We start from the raw sequence: 27,713 nt of genomic DNA, 5'->3' as shown, positions 1-27,713 counted from the left end.
TGACAGAGAGATAAAAACTCTTCCAGTTGCCAAAGTTAGTTGTTTTTCTTAACTTCTTAAGTGTAGAACACTGAAAATTATCTGTGAAACTTAGCCTGAACGTATTCAGATCTCCTGATCTATATTTGATTTTGTGCAGCAGATGTTTTAGAAAAAAGGTTGGTGTGTGGATTGGCATTTCTGAAGGAAAGAACCAATGGGCTTGATTTTTAGGTAAAAAAGCTTAGCTGAATCTAAGCTATGCAGTCTGAAGTGTAGTGTTCAATTTATGACCTATTTTTAGGAACAACATCACTTTCTGTAACAGTGACAGATACACACACATATATATATAATTTCATGGAAAGGGAACAAATACTCTATTTTTTTTTTTTTTTTTTCTGTATGGTAGTACTTCAAGGAACAAAGCACAATAACGTCTTCCTTTCATCTCTGTCTGAAAGTTGCTGGGTTTTGGCAGGAGAAGACACCTCTTAGGCTTTAGATAAGGGCTTACAGAAGTAGTGCAGTACCCACCATCACAACAAAGGGACTACTGTAATATATAATGTGAAAGTGTATTATTCTTGAAACAGTTGGTCTCGTGTAGTGCAAATACCTTGATGATATACAGTAGTGGAGTGCAGCAGGTAGAATTAATTCCTCAGGCTGCTGCATGGGAATATTAATGTTTATATTGTCGTAGAAGTGGAAGACTAAATTGTTCATTGATTAACTCATCATGAAACTTTTTGAATGATGTGTTTGTATCTTCTTTACCTTCAGTCTGATTCAATCTTCTCAGCAATTGAATGTTTTTAAGATGTTAAAAAAGTACATGGTTACCAACTCAGTAAGAAATAATTGTAGGAATTTACCATAGTTTAATTCAAGAAGGGGAAAAATATATGGAACATTCATTTAAGATAGTTATGAACTGTTGAGCTGGTTTTCACATAAGCTGCAATATGTTGACAGCTCAAAATATGTGATCCATTGTAAAAATTATTTTGAAAATCAGGTCAGTAGTTTACCAGCCAGTTAAGACAGAACTGGTTTCCTTCCAGCTTGGTGGGGTGAGGAGAGGGAGAAAAGCATCTAAAATCAATAAACACCTAATTTTTCACACTTGGAAAATGGGCCTGGTTACTTTCTTAACAAAAGAAAGTGGATTTAAAAAGAAGTCCCCAAGTAATACTAGCATTGTGAAAGTTTTTGCAGCCAAGTATCTATTCTGAAGAAACAAGGTTTGTTATAAGTATTTTACCTTTCCATTAAATTTATTTCTGTTCACCATGTTGCCCATGTCCCAATAGTACTGCTTTCTTTCTATCTCTTGCATAACTTTTACCAAGAGGGCTTCCCTTCTCAAAATATTGGTCAAGGTAGTTTAGATAGCCCAAATGTAATGGACTACTTCTTTTTCTGTTATCCTAGTAGCTTTATAGTGATATGTTGGAACAAAGTACCAAAACTGAAATAATGTATGTTCACTTGTCTAAAACCCCTTATTTCTAATTTGTATGAATGTTTTTAAAGATACCAAGATAAACTGGATGAAAATGCTTCTGGTCAGCTGAGTTATACTACTCCAACTGGTCCTGTAGCATGGTGAAGGTTAAGGAATGCTAAACACGTGATTCACTTAATCTTTTCCAATTCATTTAATCTTCAACTTCCTCAGGTCTGAAGGTTATGTAGATGACAAGAAAAAGGTTATACAGATATACAAAGTACGTCTTTGTCTCCAAGAAACTTGGAGGCTGCCTAAAATAGCATTTCTCTTTAGCCTTGCTTCTGTGAGATGGCAATAAATGATTTTGACTCAAACTTCTTAGGTTATTTGTATTTTTCTAGTTAATGGGTACTTGCTGTTTGTGTGAGTATGAATACATGTATAAAACTCACTGACAGTCTGAGTTAAACATTGATTTCTTAAACTAAATAACAAGGGAAACTTTTCTAGAATTTCTGAAATTTTGACAATAGAAATATATGTGATTTCATTTCTTCAGACAAATGTCTTCTATCACAGCTAAACAATTTGAATTAGTGATGATTAACATAACATTATACTGGTATGTAAAAATTAAGGTTCTAACCCAAGGTTTCGTAGCTAAGGAAGTGCAGGTCCGTGGCCATGCCATTGGTGACCACATCCAAGCCCTGTGAAGTGAAATGTAATGATGAAATTAAATTCCGTGAAATCGGAACACATTTACTTTCCTATTCACCTACAAAAAAAAGCACCTTCATAAAAATTCCAGATTGCACCTTACAATGTATGAATTTGTGCCTTACTAGAAGAAGACTCAGTTTAGTAACTGAAAATCTACAGATTTCACAACCTGTATAACAATCTAAACAACCTGCAGAAAATTCACAGGTGTCGTTAAATTATTACTCTTAAGAAGATCTCAACCAAACTCATAGCTAGAATTTCTTGGGGAACAACAACAACAACAAAACCCTACAGCTTTTAAGAGAGTATTGTTGAAAGTAAATATATGGAGTTTTTGTTTTCTTATGTAAGAAGAAAAATATGGGTATGTAGTTAGAGCAAGTATGTATGCCATGGGTATACTGAATTTTGCACAGAATTACATTTTAGTTATGTTTCTTACTCTAAAGTCCTTGTCAGTATGGGTAAAACAAAATAATTGCTGTAAACACAACAGTAAGAAATATTGATATGTTTCTCTAGAGTGAGCAAGATCATAAATGCTGTGATAAATGTTGTCCTGTGACCATAATAGACAGCCTTTTATACTCTGTTTTTAAAGATCGACATGTTTTTATTATATTAGTTGAAAGATGTATCCCAAATCAAATGAGACTCCATAGGGAAAATTCTGCTTGCTTTCTTTGGTTTTGTTGGTTGGGTTTTTTTTTTCTATTTGTTTCATTGGTTTGTTTTGTATTTGTTTGCTTGTTTGTTTTTCACATGTCAGGTGCAAAACCAGTATTTCATTTTAAAAAGGCAATGTGAGCTTAATCTATCTCTACAGCTAATACCTGTGGCAGTATGTTAGAATAAGAAGAAAGTGATCTATACACTTGAATTGTTTTTTCACATTTTCTGGTTTCTTTTTAAAGGCTTAACAAATTAGCAACATACAACCCAGAAGCCTGTGGCATCATTGCTTTTTCTTTGTTTATTTTCTTAAATCAGTATTCCAAATGGACAAATTATGAAGGAACAGAGATTAAAGTTTGTCCATGTTTGGAACATTTAATGCAGATGACCCCCACATCATTTCTCCATTTCCTATCTTGATGTATGGCTTATATAAGTCTAATGTCAATGCTTTTATTATATTCCTCAAAGATGGTGAGGAGAAACAGTATGACTCTATAGCCATCCAGGTGTTGATAAATATCAGGTTGTATTTTCCACTTTTATTAAACACAAGCTCCTCTTCTGGCTTTCATCCTTCAGAATACTTTAATTATCAAAGATTTATCAAGGCTACTATGTAAATGATTAAATAAACAAGTTTTTTCATAAGACAAGTTATGTCTTAAAATTTATATAGCTCTCAAAAAAGAATTTAGCTAAACTGTCTGACTGGCAAGTACCAAAACATTAAAACACTGTTAATGATGAGTAATTAAGTGAAACAGTTGAATAACAAAGAACACAGTCTCAGGATTAATCCTGCTCTGACAGATATGAAAAGTCCAATATAGCTTTTCTTATTCATACAGTGTAATCTGTTATTCTGTCAGCAGCACCATTCTGTAATCCGAAGTCTTTTGACACACTTTGAATATTTTCAGATAAACCTTTTGAATCATGACCTTGATAGATGATCTAAATCATTAAATATAATGTCTCATAATTTTGTATAGTCTATTTTAAGGTAATGCTGGTTTGTATATGTTTTAAAAAAAACAAAACAAAAAAAAACCAACAAAAAACCAGAAGTGGCTTCTGTGAGAAGACACCAGAAGCTGAAGATATGACTGACCCTTTAAAACCTAGGAGATGATTGATCAAGTGATGGCAAGCCATAAACTACAGACAGGAGGCTAGCCTTAATAGGCCCTGGTAAACAGTAGTAGTGTTCAAGATAGTTTCTAAGATCAAGCACTTAACAAGATCAGAAATGCTGGCCCAAGAAAGAGGACTAAATAGGCTCAAATTTGATATTCGTTTTTATAGTTTGAGTAATGCAGACTGGAAACAGGAGTGACAAGGGTCTTCTGCAAGTCTTGGAGTCTGAAAGACCAACTGCATCATCAGAACAAATGGATGGGGTGTTCATTTGCTATAAGTAGTTAATGGCGGATGTTTGTAGCTGTGGATGGATGAACTTTGCAAAATATCTCCTTGTGTTTTCAGGCAGTCCTTCAAGGCACCTTGAGTTGCTCTATTTCTGAATCCCTGAAATAATCAGGTTCTGGGTCAGAAATTTTCATAGTGTCAGGAGAACTTCATCTCACATGATTTTTGTAATAGTGGCCAACTCCAAAATAAACTATGTCTTTAAAATAAATAACAAAGATTTTTCAACACTGTAGTTTGAATATGATTCAAACTCCTTCAGATAAGTAAATTAGAGAAGGGAACAAGTTCAAATATATACATTCATAATAACTTTAATACTGTGGTTAGGGAAAGAAATAGCCATTAGACATCTATATAAGTATTTTGTGTGCATGTGCATGATGTTCAACTTATTAAGACTGTATGAAAACACAAAGAAAAAAAATACAATTCTTGATATGATGAGAGGGTTTAATCCATATTCTTCATCATGGGGTCTATTATATATAGAAATGGAAGTGTTCTATTCAGCTTGAGTTGCTCATAATTCTTCCAAGACACTAATTAAACGTCTTATATCCAGCAAGTAATAGAGCCTGCTGCCTCTGACAAATGGAGCTTTGGCCAAAAGCTATCAAGTTATTTTAAAATATCTGAAGAGTAGGAATGTTACAATACATTGTATAGAAACCTTAAATCTAGTTTCAGGGAGAAAAAAAAAGTAAACATTCTTTGATGAACTTATGAAAGGAAAGATCTATTGCAGGATGAAAGCCTGACCTTCTGAATTCTGCTTTGCAGAATGTGTGATGTGGGGAAGATAAATTTTCTTGCTAAGAACATTAATTCCATTTTAAAGAATATATTTAAACGGAACTCCTATGACCCTTACAAAACTTCAGAAAGATCACTTTTTAAAAAATAAACTAGTTTCTAAGAAAGGGTTTGATTCCTCCTCTTCCTCAGAAATCTCAGGATTAAATTATAGTAGCCCATTGTACAGAAATATCTTCATGTGCACTGTAAAATTGTGGCTAATTGCATTCCAGTGATGCAATTAACAATTTGGAATAAAAAGTGTCAGGCATTTGGTCTCGAAATGTGAGCTGGATTTCACAATCAAGAGAAGTTCTTGCATATTTAGACATGTATTGTGTATTGTTTCACCCTCCAGTTAATTAGTACTGCTTGTCAAGTTCTCTTATTACCTGTTATACATGATACCTTTCAGAAGACAAACTAGATGCTTTCTATCTCAAGCTCTGATAGACTTTGCAGGATAAAATGGGCTGTCATATATCGAGGGAAGCCTCTCAACCTACTAGAGTTGCAAAAGAAGTGAGAATGGTAGATAATACATGTTCCTTGATCTGTTGAAAGGAGACTGCTTGAACCTCATGTCCATTTCAGCCATTAGTCTATCATCCCCAGCTTTTTGCCTGGAAGGTATTATATGAGTTTTTAAGATAATACAGGGAAGTACAAAACGTATAACTTAAATCTAAACCAAAACAATCTGTAAATCCATAACCATTTCTTTCTGTGGTTTCCATATCTTCTATCAGATCTGATAAGAATAGTGGCTCAGCCCTATGACAGGATCAAGCAAATGCCTGTCCCATCCATCTGTGTCATCCAAGCAGTAAGAATCAAGGTAGAAGCAATGAAAGCCTTCAAATGACATACAGGCTCACCTGCCTTCTACAAATACCAGCTTTTAGTTTTCACTGTCCTTCCTTGCTCTCCATCAAGAGATATTTTTGTTTGGTGTTTTGTAAACTGGAAAAGCTTATGTCACTCATCCTGCTTCTCTACAACACAAAGAAACAAAAAGTGTTTCTTGGAAGCACAGCATGATTCCTTTCGTGATCTAAAGGAACTGAAATTTGAAGAATCCAAAAACCCTTTGAACCCTTCTATGGTATCCCTACCATTATAGCTCATAAATGAAGGTAAAGCAGAGGGTCTAGGAGTGGATGTTGAGATGAACCAGATACTGATAAATATGGTGGCAATGTGCAGTGTTAGTACAAAAGTAAATTCATTTTGTTTAATTTTTAAAGATAATTTTATTGAAGATTTTGAAATTCCATATAGCAACTACTTACCTGTGGATATGAAGAATAATGAGATTAAAGTAAGAAACACAAAATGAAATCATTTGTAGGAAGGTAGATTACATTATGCATAGCTCAATAATTTTGGACCAGATTCAGTCAGAATTACTTCGGGTATTTTTGGGCAGTACCAGTGAAATAAACCCCCAAAATCTATAGGACTACTCATGGAGGAAGTCAGTATGCAGGGTATGAAATTCACCTTTCTGAAGGTGGTTATTTTTCTGTGTAATATACCTATTGAACCTAAATCATGATCTGAATATGTGATGACCATTTAAGTCATTTGTGTTTGTGCTTTGCTTTATTCTGTTCGAAGAACATGTCAGGAAATGTTTGCATTTTACTATAACAGTGGTCCAGATCAGAAAGGGTCAGGTGTACCTTGGGTTGTTTGCTTAACCAAAATTGCAGACAAACTTTTTCATCTCAAATTGCAATTACAGCTCAGTTCTTTTTTCCCTCCACCTCTTCTAATGGGAAAAGTGGAATCAATGCACGTCAATGTTTCCCCAGACCTAGTAATTTATTTTGGTATGTGGCTTGCTGACACTGGCTTGGCCATTGGAGGAATGAAATAAGTGTTCCTTTATGACTACTTCGGCATCTGTGTAGGGAGTTACCGCCTTGTTGAGTTTGACTAAAACAAGAAAAGATATCTCTCTCTTTATTTGCCTCAATATCAGGAACAAAAGAAATTACAGGGTAATTTGTGGTTGGTCCCATTATTATAAGTTCTCTGGAATTTCCTGCATAACATAATAATCTACAGTTTTTCAGATAGAAGTCCTACATTTTGCTCTCATTTATGCTAATTTTACATCAGTGTAACATCTTTGAAGCCAGATGCATCCTATCTAGAGGAAAAAGAATTGAGAAATCAGACTTTTAGTCCTCCCTGCCCCATTCTAGAGATAGAACTGTTTCTGTGAAAGAAGTGCTGCTACCCTATTCACCCTGTCTTCAAAAAATGTCTCTCAACAGCATCTGCTAAAGGAGAAAGAGGCCTTGCCTAATTATACCTTTTAATGTGCAAGAACTTGAAGTCTAATTGGCACTACTTAAATGCTAATATGGTTAATAATAGACATTTTTTTTTTTTCTCTCAGTGAAAAAGGAAGTGAAATGAGAAAAACTATATTAATAGAACATTACTATTGCACAGGGAAAATCATGAACCCATAGTAGTGATGCAGAAGTTTCAGCAATCTTTTTTCCAAAATCATAAATATTTTCCCTTCTCTTTTCTCTACAAACACTGTTGTTTAATGTATTCAAAATTGCAAAGCATATAGTAGAAAATAGAATAAACACCTTAGAGGAGTTTGGGCTGATGAATCTCTTAGTTGTTTTTTTGTTTGTTTGTTTTGTTTTGTTTTGTTTTTGTTGATTTTGGTTTTGCTCTTTTGTTTGGTTTTGTGTATGTCTTTTTTTTTGGTGTTGTTTTTGTTTTGTTTGTTTGTGTGTGTGTGTATGTGTGTGTGTGTGTGATTTTTTTGTTCTGGTTTGGTTTTGGTTTCTTTTTGTTTTTGTTTTTCACTTCCTGGACTTTGAGGTGAAATAAACATTCTGATATTACTGTTGCATAAATGTCTCTTTCTGCATTAAGTGATTGGTAACAGTTTAAGTCCTCAAAGTCACAGTTTCTGAGTGTATATTTGTAAGCTGAAGAAACTTTGTTCTCACTTGAAGACACTCTCACCCACAGAAATACAGCCTAAGTATTCTCCCCCAAACAGACAGAAAAATCACTCAAAACAATGACTTCTGGTAGATTTTCCCAGGAGTCTTGAGGCAATGTCATTTTGCACTTCAGCATCCAGTATCATATTTTCCTACCACAAAACACTAGCACAGTGTGCACCAATTGAAAGGAAGACATACAAACTAAAAATCAGATCTGCTGTCCTTTCAAGGCATAACAAACTACCAAAGGAAGATATTTCTGCATCTGGATCCTGCCCTTCCCACCACTAGAAGCACTTTTCCTTTGCCGTTTCCAGCTGAGAAGTCATTTTCTGCTATATACCCATTATGCCTCATCTGGCTCCCATCCAGACTCTTTTGTTTGCTTGTTTCTCAGCTTCATTCCTTCCAATCATCAAAACTTGCTGCTTGCATGGCAGGCTGCCAAGAATTTTGTAGCAGGACTCTTGGTATACTTGCTCCCACTCAGTGGTGCTCTCAACAAGGGTTTTGTAGTACAATTCTCTTCCTACTATAGCTCCATTCAAGAGAAATGCCCACAATTTTACATTTCCTTAGCTATAACTTACACATAAGTCACTAATAGCCCCTCCATTTCTTGTTGTCAATCTGTTAGAAAGCAAATACCTGTGTAAATGTATATGTGACCTCTAACCTCCTCTCTAAAATTCTGTGGACTTGAGCCTTGTTATGGAGTATATGACAAACATAATAGTGAAAAAAAAAAAAATTTGCAAATATTTTGGTCAAGAAGTTTTAAATTGTGTGACGAGTAGCTTTATTGTGAATGTTTTAAAACCAGACTGAAAGAAATATCATGTCCAGTTCTGCCCAGTTGTTTCTTCATAAAACCCTAATGCCTCAGGCCTGGAATGGACCTCATTGTGTAAAGCCAATGAATTTGCGGATGAATTGTGGTAGGAAAATGTCAACTTCAATTAATCTGAATTTAAAATGTCTGTGGAAAACAGTTCCAACAACTGTCTGGATTTTAAAGGGGTTTTTTTGTTGTTTTTTTTTTGGTTGGTTGGTTGGGTTTTTTTGCGGTTTTTGTTGTTGGTGGTGGTGGTGGTTTTTTTGTTTACTTGCTTTTGTTTGTTTGGTTTTTTAAGAAAGAAATATAAGAAATGCTGATATGATTAACTGACTTTTTAAGGGGAGAATATTTGGTTGCAAACACCTTTCTCTTTTAAAACTTTACTTCATTATATTTAAAAAATAAATCAAAGAAAATTGTTACCAACTTGAGCATTAAACAAATAGAGCTTGTCATCCATATTTTTAGTTCCTTGAAAGCTAGACTATTATTTGTGTATTTTTTGGATGGGGAAGATCACTATCAGTTCCATGGTTCAACCCTGTTATTTTGAAGGGTAGATATAAGAAAGTTTATTCAGTCAGCAAGGAGTAAGATACTTAATTTTCTAAAATGAGCTATTGTCTTTTATAGAAATTCTAAAAGGTTAGAATGCAAATAACCATTTTTGTACTTAAGGATGAATACAGTGACTGGGAGAGAGGTTTTTTAGTGAGGACCCGGGTGTTAGTGTAGCTGTCGACTTTGCACATATACTAGCATGTATATTTGGAGTGCACATGTAGGAACACACACCTATAACCATAGGGCTTTGAAAGAGCTATGAAGGGAAGTAAAATAGCTTACATGTAAAAGAATGCAAGCAATTAAAGAAATAATGTTTGGAAGCTAAATTTGGACATCATTTTAGATCACGTTAATTTTTTACTAACATGTCTTGCAAATGCTCTATCTATGTACACACATATCTCATAGGTCATAGATATTTTGTCAATGAGAAACCGAATAACATAAAAAATACTGGTTTATGACAGCACAGATCATTTTTTTGAACTGCTGGTAAACACAAAAATACTAAAGCAGCTTAACTGTTAGACTGGAACTGTGTAAACATTTGGGATGAGTAATTAATTTAACTAATTTATTTTCTTTTAATGGGTTATTTATGAGGACCAGAAAACCTTCTAGATTTTAAACATTTTGCAAAACCATCTTATAAGGAACTTTGTTAATAAGTTCTTGGCTTCCACGCAGTTTACTAACAATACACGTAGTTTATTAAGAGTATTAAATGTACATATATGAAAAAAAATAACTTTGAATGTTAGAATCATAGAAGTATGGAATGTCCTGAGTTGGAAGGCACTCACAAGGATCATTCAATCTAACACTTGTCCCTGTATAGGACAACCCCAAAATTAACACCATGTGTCTGAGGGTGTTGTCCAGTTGCTTCTTTAATACTGCCAGGCTTGGGGCTATTACTGCCTCCCTGGGAAGGCTGTTCCAGTGCTCCAGCACCCTCTGGGTGAAGAACCTTTTCCTAATGTCCAATCTAAACCTCCCCTGTCACATCTTTCTGTCACTTCCTCGAGTTCTGTCATTTGTCACCAGAGAGAAGACATCAGCACTTGCCTCCTCTCTTTCCATTGTTAGGAAGCTGTAGGCCATGATAAGGTCTACCCTCAGTCTCCTCCATGCTGTGCAAACCCAGTGACTTTAACCACTTCTCATACAGCTTCTGCTCTAAACCCTCCACTAACTTATTTGCAAAAAAAATTTCCAGGTGTGGTCGATTTCTTCTCTTCAAAACAGAATTTTTGGTCTCAAGTGAAACCCTTGAATGTTGTGAGCTCAAAATTCACCTCCAGCACACATTCTCCAGTATTTACTTACCCTGAAGTGTTTTCGTTAACTGTTTTTGGGGGAGCACCTGTAGAAATATAGTGTTTCACTGAGCCATCTATTGGTCTCGCATAGCATTAGAAATCTCAAATTTAAATATTTCTAGGGAACTACTCCAGGTATTCCACATGCTCCTAGTTTATCAACTGATGTGTCATTACTATGCTACATACAAGAATAGCAACCTGGATATATTCAAATGGGTAGATGTCTTGCTCTTATTAAAGCAAAATTATGAGTTTTAAGAGCATAGATTTACAACACAGTCATCATTGTTGACAATGGCCTAATCAAAGACATGGAGTGTCCATTCTCCTTTGATCCTGAATTTCTTTGCAATATTCATATTTTCTTTTTTATTTCAATTAGTTTTTCATGACATTAAGTTCTAATTTCCCAGTGTTCTTCAATTAAAGATCAGTGTGTGTGTGTGCGCTATTGTGGAACGTTGCCTCAAAGTTCTTTTAATATTTTTCTTTTGTCAACCCTTTATTTAAAGCTGTGCAGTACTTGACAGAGAGGAGTGTTGAAGGAGACAATTTAGTTAAGGAAAATGACATAAATGAGCTATTCCTGCTGTTGCTATTTTGTCAGTAGTCTGAATTGCCAAGCATGGATGCAGTGCTTTTTCTGTGATACCTCCTGTAGTGTTCCACAGTCTCTGTTGTGAGGAATTTAAGTAAACTGTTTCTGATAAGTACTTTTTAAAGGCATTTAAAAAAAAAGGCTTGTCATCACCCCTTCTTACAATTACAAGTAAAGATTGATGAACTGTTTGCTAGAAGCAATATTGCTAACTATCCTGTCCAGAAAGACAGTACAATGTCAATGACTAATTCTTTGGTGGTGTCCTTCACGCCCCTGTCTCTGTATTGCATAGACAGAAAGGTATTTTGGTATTAATTATAAAAGTGCCACGTAACTTGGCACTCTGGAGAATAAGAACAAATATTTCCTGTGTAGTGAAACATAAATTTGTGTATGTGTATATATAGACAATATACAGTCAATGTCTCCTTCAGGTTTTCCACAGGGTAAGTTCTATTTTCTGTGGACTGAAGAGTTTCTAGAGTAAATCTAATATTTTATCTTTGTTTAATCATTCTGTTTCTTAGGTCAGAGATGAAAATGTGGCCATGGCTCTGCCTGTCATAACTGACGTTGCTACCAAACTTTTATTAACAGTAAACACTTCTCTCTTTTCTTTACCTTCCTCTCTTACCTTCCTAACAATGTGCACAGTGTCCTGGGTGGCTATATGTGTTCAATAATTTATTCAGTCTATTCACTATGTCTTATTAAACTTTAAAGCAACTCTGTTGTATGCGGTTTTGTGTATGTGTAGTTTTGGTATGCAGTCAGTCCATAAGTAGGAGAAAACAAGCAAATCTTATACTGTGGTTCTTCTACATGCTGTATAATGGTACTGATGAGCAGAAAGCTGAATTAATGCATTGGTTTCAGATAGATGAATGCAACACCAACTTTGACTAAGAAATCTAAGTTTGCTTCAGTGGAACTCAGGTAGCTATTTTCCTTCTTTGTACCTGTCTTCTTTTTAAAATTTAAAACAAACAGTCCTCTTCTGCAAAATAAACCTTGACATATAAAGACTTAGAATCAGCAAGAAATGTATCAATTTCCATGTCACGCAGTTGCAATAATAGCAGCAGTTAAGATAGCCTTATACTGACTAACTTGAGTATTGATGACTGATGAATCACAGCAGAAGGGAGTTTTTTACAAATATTATCTCATTCAAGAAAGCAGAAAAGTATATGAGGGAGTTGCCTTGCACTGATGCAGATGTTGCTATAAGTTGCCTGTTAATGTGTTGCATTAAAAACACTGTTAGGGAAAAAGAAACATACTATATATGTGAGGCCAAGAACTGATTTTTAGTCCAGTTAATATTCTAATGATTTAATAGTCCAAATTATTAGTCCAGTTAAAATGGCATGTTATTGTATAAAATAGCCCAAATTAATACAGAAAGTTCTTGATAATGCTACTAATAATGTAAAATTGCTATGCAGGAAAACAGTCACCCTTTTCTTTGATGTGATATCTGTCTTTCCAGTGCCCCTCTGGGTACTAAGGTTGAACAGCACCTGCATTCCTTAATTTTCCTCATGCAGTATTTATTCATATCTATTACAACAAAGGTAATTTCTTTGGTATCCCACAATCTCTTTGACTAAATATGCAAACATTACATAGTTGAATACTATGTCAGATCTCCTTCCAATACATTTTACTTACTAGTTATTTCTCTATATTTGTGTCCTTCCTTTAGGTCCAGCTTTTCTTTCTATATTAGAGTACTCTATATTCTGGCTGTTGGCTTTTTAGAGGCTCAGTACAATGATGCAGGAGATCTCTTCTGATCTGGTGTTCTCTGGAAAACAGAAAGGAAATTTCAATCGAGGGGTGGGAAACTTTAAGAAAATAGGTTTCATTTGGAGTCAGATTAGCAAGTGAAAACGGAGCTTTCTTTAGAACAGCAAGTAAGACGACAAAGATCTTACAGCTGTTGTTTTTTGTTGTACTGTGTATTTCTTATTGCATGCATTGCAAAGACCAGAGATGCCATATCTCACACAGAGCAAGCAGTGTTTCTATTGCTATCATGTGCAATGTATGAGGGAGTTGTGGCATTAAGATGTTTAATATGGCAGAAGCTTAACTCCTTTGTATCCCAGCTTGTCCTCAGTGTATTAGTGGGAGGCTGCAGGTGGCTGAGCTTAGAATCATAGAATTATTTCAGTTGGAAGAGACTCTCAGGATCATCGAGTCCAACCATAACCTAATTCTAGTATTAAACCATGTCCCTAAGAACCTTGTCTGTACAGCTTTTAAACACCTCCAGGTATGGTGACACCACCTTTTCCCTGGTCAGACTGTTCCAATGCCTGACAATCCTTTCCATTAATATTTTTTTCCTTATATCCAAACTAAACCTCCCCTGGTGCAATTTGAGGCCATTTCTTCTTGTCCTATCATTTGCTACTTGGGAGAAGAGACCAACACCCTCCATGCTACAACCTTCTTTCAGGTAGTTGTAGACAGCAATAAGGTCTCCCCTCAGCCTCCTGTTCTCAAGACTAAAGAGCTCCCTTTCCCTCAACCGCTCCTCATCAGACTTGTGCTCCAGACCCCTCACCAGTTTCATCATGCTCCTTTGCTCTTTGGTACCTCAATGTCTTTCTTATGATGAGAAACCCAAAACTGAACACAGGATTCAAAGTGTGGCCTCATCAGCACTGAGTACAGAGGCACAACCCCTTCCCTAGTCCTGCTGGCTACACTATTTTCTGGTGCAAGCCAGGATGCTGTTGTCCTTTTTGGCCACCTGGGCACACCACTGGCTCATATTCAGTCAGCTGTCAGTCAACACCCCCAGATCCCTCTCTACCAGGCAGCTTTCGAGCCACTCTTCCCTGAGCCTGTAGCACTGCCTGGGTTTGTTGGGAACCAAGTGCAGGACCTGCACTTGCCCTCGTTAAACCTCATACAGGTGGCCTCAGCCCAATGATCCAGCCAGTCCAGATCCCTCTGTATGGCCTTCCTACCCTCCAGGAGACCTCAAGTCAGTACTATAAGTCTGATTGTGCTCAACAGCCGGCTTGGCATTATGTTGAATTCACATGATTGCAGATTATTGTCAGGTCTTGGTCACTGAATATACGCACTTGCACAGATTCACTAATAGTATAATATATACTGTAAGCCCAAGTTCATCTAGTGAGACATCCTCACAACTAGATCCACAAATAATGAGGTTTATTAAAGCAACAAGTATAAGTTCTTTTAGATTGTTGTTGATAAAATACACTTTAGGTACAAAAATACACTTTAATTGGAAAAATACACTTTGGTACCAAATACATGTATTCTAAGATGACTATATAGCACTACTAATGTGATTACAAATACAAGCTTTAAGTCTAAGATTCCTGAGGGAACAGTTTGTGAATCTTACCAGAAAGCATTATTCTGGGAAGAAGCTAGACTCAGCCTGGCCACTGACTACAGAAGTCTGTAATGCGGTCTCCTTGACTTCTCAGTGATGGTGTTTTCCCTAACTTTCTCATACTGTTAGGGTATTTTATACTATTCTATACATTTAGATGGAGCTTGAGTGACTCTAATCATACCTTTGTTATTGATTGCTGTAAAAATCTCTCACTTCAATTTGAAAGATATAGACTTGAAAAAATTCAGGCAACATGCTCCAACGAGGACAGAAGTGGGTATCTTTTGGGATGAAGGGTTTTTTTCTGTATTATAATGAAATTATAATGAGTAAAGTTCATCTACAGGACAAATTTTGACACATCTGCTAGCTCAGCAACTAGCATTTTGCATGGAATGGAATATTTATCTAACAGCAGCTATGTGCACAGTACGATCTAGTTTCTGTACCTGCCTCATACACAAAGCCTGGCCATGGTATCTCCACACCAGTCTACCCTCTATACTTCTCAGTCCCAGAGCACTGAGCTCCCCCTATATCCTAACATCCAATAGTGTAGCAGATTCCATGCATGCTGAACAACTGTCTTATGGACCAAGGATGTGGATATGACTTGATTCTCAATAAGTGTACCTTTTATAATTTGTTTCAGTAATTTGTCCCCTCAGTACTTATTCCACAGGAGGGCTATACAAAGAAGTCAGAAAATACTGAGACCCCACCTCTTCCATCTTCTTAATCAGTGCAGCACAGCAAACACAAGTAGGGAAGGAAAAGTAGACTTTATGTCCCTTGGTAGTTGACAGGGAATGTGGTGTGTCCTGGTGACACAGAAAACCACAGCTGTTGTGATTGGCATTAAAATGCCACCCTTCTGTCCAGGTCCTGCTGTTACCCAAGCGAGGAAGTTGTAGAACTTGTGTGCAGGACCTCATGCTACCTGAGGGTGCCATCTCTCCAACCTACTGTTCTTGGTGAGAGTGAAATCGGCTGCCAAGAGGTGGTGCAAATTCTCATGATTTCATCTCAGCATAGTACTTGATTTCCTTGATTTTCTGCTCAAGAGCTATAATAACATTATTCCTTCACTGCCACTCCAAATAAAATATCAGTTCTACTGATAGGCTTCCTGCCACTTCTTCCTGCAACAGGCTTGGCCCACATGTGTCAGTTTTCAGCCATTCCCAAAATATTGATCTCGGTATTTACATCTAAGCTTTTACTCTTTCTTTGTTCCAGAAATTAAGATATTCTCTTCAAAACAGTGAGTGCAGAGAACACTCATTTGCCCCCCATGGGGTCTCAACTGCTTTACGGAAGGGCATAATTTAAACTACCAATGTATTAATTAACTAATTTAATTTTAATATTTGTGATCTTGTGCCTAAAAGATCAAGGAACTTGGCTGCAATAAATTGAATGCATTCTTAAATAGAGGCCTATTTTCTACCCCCATTCTTCCATTATATGGATCACAGCCAATGTGCTACACAAAATCCATTATTTTAAGGATTGCTAATGACACAAACTAAGTGATCCTGATAGATGAAATGGTTGGTGTGATTTTTCATTGATTTCAGCTAAATCATTCAATCTGGAATCTCATTTGCTTTTCATTAAGTTGTGGAAAATATCTCATTCTGGATTTTTCAGATCAGGCTGAAAAATGTATAACTACTAATCTGTTGAAACACGACAAAGAAAAAAAAGAAAAAACAAATGGAAGAAAAAAACGTTATCTAGCCATTGGGATCTCTAATTCTTTATGATGTGATCAAGTATGGTTGTTTACTAGCATAAAAATTCATTTCAAGTTCAATCTTGGTGAAATTTCTAACATGAAATTTAGAAGACTTAATCAGTTGGTAACTGTATCTTTAAAATAGTTCACAGAATGTTAATCCTGTATGCTTTATATATGGAAAGGCCCGTTTCTTTTCAGAGAGCTCTCTGAAGCCCATGAAGTCTTTATTTATCAGGTACAAATCCAATGACTGACACCTTGGAGTTAATCAACATCTGCTAGGGAGTGGTGGAATCCCTAAAAGGGAAATGAATTCTGCTGATATTTGATGGAATGGAAGGGATGGTGGACAGAGGAGACCAACAAGTGATCTTGAAATATGTATGCTTGCATATTCTTATCGTGCTTTGGAGCATTTCTGTTTATAGTTATAAAAATTTACCCAGAACAAAATACAGGAGGCATATCATAATTATATTACTCAGTGTCAACTAACTCTGGGTTTGCTAATAATTTTGGGGCTTGCTAATCACCAGTGAGTTGCACCTTGGGAGTACAGGCGTCATGGTCTGAAAAAAAAAGAGTCTAGTTAAAAAAAAAATGTTGAGAGGTATTTTTTTTTTCTTTTTTTCAGGTCATATGTGTTTCTTATAACATCAGAAATAACTGAGGAGAAAAAATATTACCAAAATATTGCAGTTAGCTAGACAGCAGCTGAATTGGGAAGAGCTATGCAGAAGAATGACACCTCACTCAGTGGATGTGGCAATAAAAATCGGGATGAAGCCTCCTTCATCACTAGGGTTCAAGGAAGCGGGAAGCAGCAGCTGGTTGAGCAGTTCCCGACTAGGACCTCATCATGGACAGCCCAAAAAAAAAAATATTTTCTGTAGTATAAGGACCACTGTCTATTATCCTGGTTCTCTGTTTTCACCTTCTTTTTCTCCCTTTGATGTTGTGCTCCTGTGCAAACCATTTGGATTCACTAAACAGAAATTTTAATTCATTGAACACCTATGATTTTTTTCAGTCTTTGTTAGTGGCACCTCAATTTTTAACCTAACCCATGTGGCTGCCAATGAGCTCCTGGTAGAATAGTTACAAATAGTATAACTTAATGTATTTGTACTTGCAACTTGAATAAAAAGTAGCCGTATCCTCTTCACAGACCTGTAAAAAGGATATAAAAGAACTGAAACTCATACTAAATAATGCCTTGAGTTTTTTTATTTTTTATATGTATATATATAAATGTCCTCTCTGTATATATCCATACGTAATCCTGCAAGTTTGTTCTTAGCTGTCACACCATGAAAACTCTTTAAGTTCTTGAGCTGCTTCTGTAAGCAATTGGGTACAGTTAAAACATCTCAGTGTCAGTCTTACATACTGCTCAAAATTTATATATATTCTTAAATCTTGAAAGATGCTGTCAAATAGTTTCTGAAAAATCAGTCTATGCACCTAACGTGAGATCAGAATTAGCAGGCTTGCCATTTCCTTTACTCTGTTTATAAACCTGCCTAGAAATTAGAGCTGGATTTCAGAGGACAAGTTTTTCCTCTTCTTGAGGCAATTCAGACTTAATCTCTATCATGGAGGGAGAGTTTTCAAATAAAGTTAATGCCTACCCTGGAAGGAAGATGTTCTCCAATAGTAGCCTTCATGCCATCCCACTTCTTACCATGTACTTCAGCTTTAGTTTGTCTATGAAACAGTTCACAAGGGACAACAGTCCAGTTTCAGAATCACCTATGATAGAAGGGAGGTCTTGGAGTTCTAGTTCTAAGAACTGCTTTTGCATTTTACAAAAAAACTGCAATAGAATAAAGTAAATACCTGTCATAGCAGACTGCAAACTTGACCATAGGCTTCAAACACTTTGAGGAAGAGGAAGCTTTGGGTTTTAGAGTGGCTGTTTGTTTGTTTGTTTGTTTTTCAAAAATTCCAGATGGGCATTGCTTTTGAATCACATTTTCATAGACTTTTATTCCATAACATTGTTAAGGCAGTGTTAGTGTGAGTAAAATATAACACATAGAAAATGACGATCTGAATATGCCAGACATACAAGGGGTTGAAAAACAGATAACCTACAGCTGCTGCTGCTCGGAATTGACTAATTATGTCTAATGGGATATCAAGGGTCAAAATCTTCCTCTGACAACCCTTACAAGTACATGAGAAATTATTCAGGAAAACAGTAGCTTTTCACACACTGAACTGTCAGAAGCTTTTTAGTAGGTGAGAAAGAAAGGTGACTCATCAAGGATTGTTCAGGGAAAAATATAAATAATTCTTCATTGTATTTATATTCCTAATAGGGGGTTCAGTTAGCAATGTATATTTGGAAATAATTTGACTGGCTTTATGGATCAAAAAATATATCTCAGTATTGGTGAGAGGTATGGAATCGGGCCATTCAAATATTATTCCCTGAGTAGCTCCTCTTTTTATTTTTCCTACATCATATTCTAGAGGAAATCTATGCTGATATTAGGATCAAACTGAGGCCAGCATTAAGTTAACCCTGAGCCACAAGTTTAAGACTTCCTCATCATGCATTAGCATTTGTCACTGGGGAGCATGGTTCTTGTTTACAAATCAGGAACTTTCTCAGAACTGGGCTTGTGATTCTATTTTTTGCTTTTGTAGTCTTTTTTTCTATTTATAAACAGTATAGTACAAGATGTAAGGAAAGGTGCTGAAGGACTGTATAAAAAAACGAGAATCTGGGATTGTAGCTGGTGGACTTCCATGCTGAAAACCTGTAAGTAAATCCTCACCATTCTGCAGGAAGGAGTGAAGAAGCATTGGGAAGTACTTTGCTCAAAATTCATAGATGGAAGTTTATTATTTAATTGACAACCTGTTACCAGTGACCTGTCTTAACGAGCTAAAGTATAGAAACTTAACGTGTAAAAGTCTTAGACCATTTATGATATGATATTAGCCACGCAGCTGCTTTTCAGTCTAGATATTGAATAATGCTCTTATTTCTAGCGTGAAAGATACGGTGTTTCTTAGCATACAGTGTGAGTGTGTGTGAGAGATGGTTGTTCTTAACAGGCAGCATAAGTGTGGAAGGCTGAGATATTGTGAATTATTGTCTCAAAACTTGCTTGCTAAAACAATATGCCTGAAGCCTGCTTGTTACAGAAAAAAGCTTGTTCATGCTGCTTGCTTAATTGCGCTTGCTGTAAGTGCTTAAATACAGTGAGTTAAAGCAGAAAATGCAAGCTCACTGTGAAATGCTAAAACTCAGAGAATACTTGAAATTTGTGTAAGCTCCAGCAAAGGTCTAGGGTTATCAGCCACCAACATCTGGGACCAGGCCTGCAGTGTGCTCTGGTAACGCCCACCACCAACTGCCATAAAACACACAGGTTATGAATTGAGAGGGTGGTCGTGCACCACCAGGACCAAAACCTGTCACCTGAGACTTGATGGACCTGAGATGCGAGCGCTGCCACCACCACCAGGGCCTGGACTCTGCTATTGACACAACCCGAGACCTGCAAACTGCCAGCGCTACCAGGCCCTGAAACCTGAAAACTGCCCAACAGAAGATGGCATTTGGATCCCTGGCAATGACTATCTCTCACTTATCTTCTCACATACTTGCTTACCTTTCCTCCAAATTTCTACCACACCCTGCCCTCACCTCCCCTTTTACTCTGCTGCTCTAGCTTTAGGCATAAAGTTAAAATAGATTGTTTAGCAGCATCTGACCTCATTTGTGTTTTAATCTCACTCTTGGGATCATTTTGCACCTTCCTGAGTCTGAAGTTGGACTGGGATCCCACACAGTGTTATTAACCATCTTTTGGTTCAACTTCTTGCTTGGTTCATAGCTCTTTATCAGGATCTCCTCCCTGCAACAATCAAAGAAAAAACATGTCTTATGAATCCTAAGCCAAATATAAAGATCTGTTCATGAGTTGTTTCTAGTGAACTACTTGCAGCCGAGCTTTTGTGATACACATTTCTTTTTTTTCAGTCTTTTACCCTCAAAGAAAATTCAGCTTTGCTTTTCCATAAATGTGTAACAGAAAGGGACTGGCAGATATTACACACACACACAGACACACACACACACATACACACAGATAAGAAAGAAAAATATGTTTTTAGAATGGCAATTTTTTCTTGAATAAATAGAGATCTCTAAGGGCTAAATTATGTTCTGTTTTATAAATCTTGTAAACATGATACACTGTAATTAAAAAATCCAAATACCCATTCCAGTGTACCTTTACACAGGGTAACATCTAAGATTCACTAATAAACTTTCATTTGATATTTTGAAAGTCATTTTATTTTGCTTACAACTCTGTTAACATTTCTGCATTTTGTACATAATGGTTTCTGCGCCACATATTGTTCAGCATTTAGTTGTATTTGCCAATGGGTCATTAGCATATGCCATCTAGGAGTAAATGAAAGGTAAAATTCATCTTGTTGGTCAGTTAAAGGAAAAAAAAAAAAGAAAAACAAAAGAAAAAAAGAAAAAAAGCCTTTTTTTTTTTTTTTTGGTGTAAATTCTTTTTGATCAATGTAAGATGCCCAGAACCAGAAAGGCTTTTTCTTTGTTGAAAAAATTGAGAAATCATGGGTTCATAAAACTGCGTGGTTCTTTTGCGTGGTTAAAGAAACTGTAGTAGTAGATACTCTAGTTTTCTGACAAATATTTTGTATTATAATAAACCTTTACAATAGAAAATATCTTTTTTTGCTTGTTCATTTGTTTGTAATATATACATGAAAATGTATGGTAAATTTGATTTGCATTTTTCTTTTTACTAAAATAATATTTACATATAAAGCTGTTAACTATAATAACAACCATCTATTTTTCTCACCCAGAAGATAATAATTTTGAAATAATGATCACATAAATGTAGAATTATTCTGATATTAAAGAATTTAAACCTTTCTTTGACCAAAAGGAGGAATTCAGCTTTGATTACATAATGGTCTTTTAATTAAAAAAGTATGAATCTTCTTTTTCAGTATTGACTTTCATAATTGGTTATTTCATCTGAAAGGCTTTTGTATGGAAATTAGATTTCCCTTTCTAGCTGAATAGATGGTAAGAAAAGTGTGGTACAGTCACTCACTTGAGTTTTAACTGAAGTCACTTTGATTATTTTTGCACCACAAATATCATTTTCCCCTCCAAGCATCCAGCAAACAGGGTTACTGGAGTGAATATTTCCAAATGAAGCAAATAAGAAATGTTGGTGAAAATTTTGTTTTAGTTTTTCCTTCAGAAGTAATCATTTGAGAAGATGTTTAATCAGGAAGTACATGTACTGCAAAGGTAAATCTCAAATGCACAGATCCAATTTCATATATCATTTAATTCTAGTGATCTTCTTGTAACTGAACTACTATGTAACTTCTGTTCTGCCACCTGGCATCCATGACACTTCCCCCCAGCAGCATCCTTATTTTATCAGCTTGAGGACAGTAAATGAAAATGAAAGGTACAACCTCACAAGGTTAAGAATTTACTAGACATTAGACTGGGTGGTGCGACTGCAAGGGATATTGTGTTCATACTACCTAAAACAACAAGTACTTTGACAAGCAAGTATATTCCCCACCTAAGCACTCCCAGTGAGTTCAGCACACCAGAATAAGGTCCATAAACAGAGATGCTTCCTTCTGGCTGATTAGTGATGGGGTCCTTTATTTTAGATGTGTTTTTTGTGGACTACATGGCTTATTTTCTGAGTTGTCTTTGGTGCAACATTATCAATTCAAACATCTTTGGTTGCTTCAAGTTTGTTGCTTCCTATCAGCATCCAACAAAATAATAATTAGATCAAAACTCTTCCTTTAGAAATAAATAACCTAAGAAATATTATGGTTTTAAGAGGAAAACCAGGAAAGTGTGCATTGCTTTATGTTTGCTGTGAAATGTTGTTGTCCTTCAATGTTACAGTCATACAAAAACCATACATTCATCATGATCTGTTCCTTTGAAATTGAACTTCAGATTGTTCTATTGCAAAGGGAAAACCAAACACAGTAAAACTATAAAATGGAATTGAAAAGCTGTGTTATGAAATGGGATGAAACAAAATAAAAAGGGTGTTAAATAATGGTATTTGGGAGATATAAATCATATACTTTCTGTGTAAGTTTCTAATGTTTGCTATGTACAAACACTGTGCTCTGTGAATTATGGCAGGAGAAGGATGGGGGAAGAAAATGTTTCAGATGGACGTGTTAGATTTCTGTTTTGAATTGAGCAGCTGTGAAGATCCATCATACCATCTTTTTCAAGCTATTTCTTATATAATGACATAAACAAGATATGTTTCTAAAAAGAAAATATTCTGCCATTTGATGAATAACTAAATTTACTTATGTTTTGAATTCTGTAAATATGTTCTTAGCTTAAAAAGTTTCTCAAAGTAAATGGAGGTTTTATACTTGGAGGTAGTTTACTGTCTTTCTGTCTTCTCTGTAAGTTGAAATGTGGTGGTGTGATGGGGATTTTGTTGTTGTTGTTGTTGTTGTTTTGGTTTTGTTTGTTTCTTTATTTTGCCCACCATTTAGGACTATATTTTATCATCAAAAGTCATTGACGTTATTGATATTTTCATTTCAGGTTTTATGCTTTAAAAGTGTGTTCAACTTCACCTGAGTGAAACTTCTTACTGATTAGTTCTAACCAATGATAAAAGCTATTGCATGTAGAGAAAGATGGATTCCGCCAGCTTACCATCATGAAATATCATTGTAACTTCAATAAAATTTAGGAGTTAGAATGAGATTAAATGGAAAACTCAAGTAGAACATTAAAGAGAACTCCATCTAAATACTGGTATAATTTTAAATTCTAGTCAAGGACTTACTGTTCTTTTCTATAGGGACAGTCACAAATTTCTGGGATGCTTTAATAAGATAGTATAATAATTCAAAAGGAAGAGACCCACTGAGCCAAGGAAATAAATTATCTAAGAGGCAGTAACAAAAGATGAGAGAAAAATAAAATATTTTATCATTGTGATAGAATGCTAAAGATTTTTGTGTGTTCATTGTTAAATAGGGTAATTGATCTCTATAACAGTCTCAAATTTATGCCATAAGTTTTTCTAGACAGTCTTCTGAGCCTGGATCATCTAGTTCTGACTGGGTCAGCACAGCAGGTTTTGGGTTGTCTTAGCTAAGTTTTAAGCTAGCAAACTGCTATTTCAGAACATTTAAAATACAAATGTCATACCTTGTTCAATTCTATATGTTAAGCCACAGGGTTGGTTTTCAGAAATCTTTCTCTTCTTGCTTGAAATTATGTGATTTCTTTCTCTATGGGTCTAATTTGCACCTTCAAGGAAGAAAAGTTGCATTATGTCATGAAAAAAAAATACAAATTGCTGTATCCTTCAACTTCAAGAACATGATACAAAAGGGCAAAGTTGATAAAGTAACATTTTCCATAGTATTGTGCCCAAAGTGATGAGCAAATTAGGCTAATAGTAAAAATTATGGCCTCTGTTTTCCATGACTAATAAATAGTTAACCATGTCTCATGCGAAGGTGTGTTACTCCTTTTACCAATTAGGCTTTTACTCTTCTTGCTTGTTCACCAAGAGTTTCTCCATTGGACATATGACTGCAAGCAAATTTAGATACCCTGGCATCTAACTACCTGAGCATTTCATAAAGCATATGTACTTTCTGATCATACAAGAGCTTTGCATAACCTTAATAGCCAGTGCTTGACTGCAGTAAACCCAGAGGATTTTCTTAACAGCTTGAATTTGAGCCGTTTACTTTTCCTATTGAGTATGCTAGCACTTCAGGTCACTTGAAGAAAGAGCTCGTAAAAACTTGTCTGTTGGCATCAGCCAAATGTCTCTATAAAGCACAGACTGATATACAGCAGCAGACTTGGGCTGACAGGGAATGTGCTCAGTATCTACACTACAAGAAGACACGCTGTTTGACATATGCACTGGGAGCTGATGAGAGCTCTGGTTCATCTCCTGCTCTGGTCCTGAACTCAGCCAAAACCTTCACCTGCTCACCTCTGTCCAGGCTAACAGTTCTAGATGTCAGGTGATCTAAACTTACACTGGAATCTAAAATATAATTCTAACACAGACCCTGACCTTGAAGCTGATTATCTTCTTGTAAAATTTACAATTCTGGGATTAACAGCCCCACAAAATGTCTAAAAAATACCTTATAATGTGATTTTTTTTAAGAAACCAGCTTATGATTTTCAAGATTACTACAGACCTTTCACGCAGTGGTAAGATGAGAAATAAACTTCTGTCTAAACTTTGCACCAGAAAACAGTGTCTAAGGTAGCTCATTCGAAAATGAAGCAAGAGGTCATGTCTCTATTTCAGAGAAAAGTCTCAGTAGCCATGATCCAAGAGGAAGAGTTGTGTAAGTATGACATAATGCACAGATGAAATCTGATGGGTAGGGAAAAAGCATCCCTTCTGCATTTCCACTTCCTAAAATCTGGGACTGACCTGTGTTGCTTCTTTTACCAGCCTGTGATTTGAAGGGCCAACACAGGGTTTGGAAACAGGCCCTGATCCCTTCCCCTGCCTAAAGAGAGTTCCACTTACATCTTCCAAAGTAACTTTAAGCTGACCTGGGTCACGGATGTTCTTTTTTTTTCCTGCTGTAGCTATTTCACTTTTCATGGAGTACTTAACCTTTCAGTGAACCAGTGACTTAGAAAGCGTAAGAGTACAAGTGGGTGAAAGAATAAGAATGAAGACAGTGCTGTTACCTTGTGCTTGGGACCTTACTTGAGAAATTAATATTAGCCCAAGAAATGACTGTGAGTATTTAATTTCTCCTGAGAATGCCATTTACCATAATTCCCAGAAGTCAAAAGAGAGGTAGATATCTTCTAATTGATAGATATGTCCTAGATAGAGTAGGAAAGACAAGTGAATAAATTGCATAATCTGTGAAAACTGGAGTCATATTGGACTAAGTATTAGATTCCAGTTTAGTATTTAAACTGTAGGGTAAAAGAAACAAAAAATGTTCACTGGTGTGAACGGTTTCGCCTGTAAATTTAGAAGTGGATGACTTTTTTCCCCTTCATTAACTAGTTGCTTTCCTGAACCTAACTTACTAGCAAAGCAGTAACATCAGGTTGCAGTTTTTACCAGCATGAAATGGGATCTTAATTAATATTTTTTGTTGAATATTCTACTTAGATATCATATATTTTGGTCTACTTATTAAAATCAGCTATCTGTAGACTTAGTACTTACAGTGGTTAACCTTGTGAGAGATATCCCTAAGTGATACAGATATCTTACTCTTGAGTTGTGTTCTTCCTCAGACCAACTGAAACTGCTAAAGGATCATTTGAATGTTGAACTCCATATCTTTTCTCATGCATATGGTGTAATCCTCAATTTTCTGTGCAGTTCTCAAGCTGAGCTGTGCGAAAAACTTCTTCAAAAGCCAAGTGAAAGGGCTACCAACAACCCAAGGGTTTTGAGTGAATGAACATTTAATGATTGAATCCAATGGGATTATTCCTGTGAAAAAGGACTGCAAGATCTGAACCTTGAGTACTACATAGTGAAGACTTTTCTTCTTTTATATTCTGCGAAATGCTGTTCATATCTTTTGTCCTGTGGGGAAAAAAATAATCTCCTGTAATAGTCTGACCCTCTTTTGAACTGTTGGTACATTTTGGACATTTTCAGTGTTCTGCAGCTTGTGTATTGTTCTGCTTTTTAAATTCTTCCCAGATGAGGAAAAATTACCATTTTAAAACATAAACATCATTTGTTTACATTTTATTCTTGCCGGTAGTTGTGTAAAGTGATCATGAACACTGCCTTAATTGTGCAGGCGAGTGATTTGTTTGTCTACAAAATTAAACGGTGTTTTCCCTGAAAGAGTTGTAATCTTCCTAGTTTAACACACCAACTGGAGCTTTCGCTATTCTATTTATTTATTTATGTATGTATGTATATATGTATGTATGTATATATGTATGTATGTATGTATGTATCTTGGCTGCCATAGTTCTCTCTTGCATGTTTTTTAAAGGTCATATAAAACAGAGCACATACAATAACATTTAATATTGTGCTTACAGAATGACATGTTAACTTTATTCTTTGGTTACTGTCACTTACTTCCAGTATGTAGTCCTACCAATCCAAGTTCTTCATTCTATTATACCATACAAGAATGACTTGATATATTTCTTAACACCTATACAAATGAAATAAAAAATGTCTTTTTTTTTTTATTATCCATTTATATGTCTTGTCCATCTTTCCTTTTTTGCTTCTTTTCCTCTCACTTGTTTATTTTTTTCACAACCTTTGCAGTGTCTTTACATTACCTGTTCACATTTGCCCCTAAACAATCAGACGGCACATTTTTACAAGCTGTGTATTTCAAATCCCTCGATGACAGTTAATGTTTTCATTACTTATGTATTCACTTTCCTGATGAGGTATTCTACAATCATAACAAATTAAATGAATGACATACAGTGTGCAGATATTTGTTTGCTCTTTGACTAGTTACAGAGAAACAGCTTGTACTATAATAGAAAAACAAAATATGTAATTCTGAATTACTGTAATATTGCCAAGCTAAAGGTGTCACAGTTTACCGAATTTTGTTCCTATTTCTGAACGCTGTAGTAGAGGTTATCATTCAGCTTGCATTCTGACTCCTAATGGGCAACTGTGGAGAAGTTCTTCAAATAAGTTTGTTTTGATCTAATATTGTATATTTCATACTCCGTCTCAAAAATGCATGCCTTGTCTTTTCAGGAAAAGTTAAATAGAAATCCTCTTACATGTTTTTTGAGCAACTGGAAGATTTATTTTTTTTTTAAATCTAAGTCCACAAGTCATCATTATAAAACATTTTCCTTCATCCTAATCAGTACCCTCAGTGCTTCCAAGAAAGAAATTTCCAGATTTGAAGTATGGTTCATCTTTCTGGATGGTTAGAAGGAAGCTTATAGTAATTCCTTTTTTTTTTTTTCTTTCTTCCTCTTTATCACTTTTTTTTTTTTTTTTTTTTTTTCGGTAAGAAAGTCTTCTGTTGTCTCCCTGTTGATTGCTCCCAACTTTTGCTGCTCACACCTTGACTGGAATTCTTACCAATTTTGTGCAGCTATAAAGATGGAGAAAGGTATCAGTCTGCTGTCTTCCTACTATGTGTGTTTTAAT

General features: G+C 35.7%; 1 long non-coding RNA gene across 1 annotated transcript in view; it reads left to right on the top strand.

Annotated features, from left to right (window-relative positions):
- LOC139827007 (uncharacterized) overlaps positions 1-17,592 on the top strand; it is a 114,857-nt gene extending 97,265 nt beyond the window's left edge. Inside the window, exon 3 of the long non-coding RNA XR_011737183.1 lies at positions 17,150-17,592. This is a non-coding gene — a long non-coding RNA (uncharacterized lncRNA). The remainder of the gene's footprint in view (positions 1-17,149) is intronic.
- Positions 17,593-27,713: the final 10,121 nt, after the last annotated feature.

The sequence above is a fragment of the Patagioenas fasciata genome, chromosome 1, assembly GCF_037038585.1.
Source record: "Patagioenas fasciata isolate bPatFas1 chromosome 1, bPatFas1.hap1, whole genome shotgun sequence".
In the NCBI taxonomy this organism is placed as follows: domain Eukaryota; kingdom Metazoa; phylum Chordata; class Aves; order Columbiformes; family Columbidae; genus Patagioenas; species Patagioenas fasciata.
Note: the sequence above shows the minus strand (reverse complement) of the source record. Positions and strands in the feature narration are given on the sequence as shown.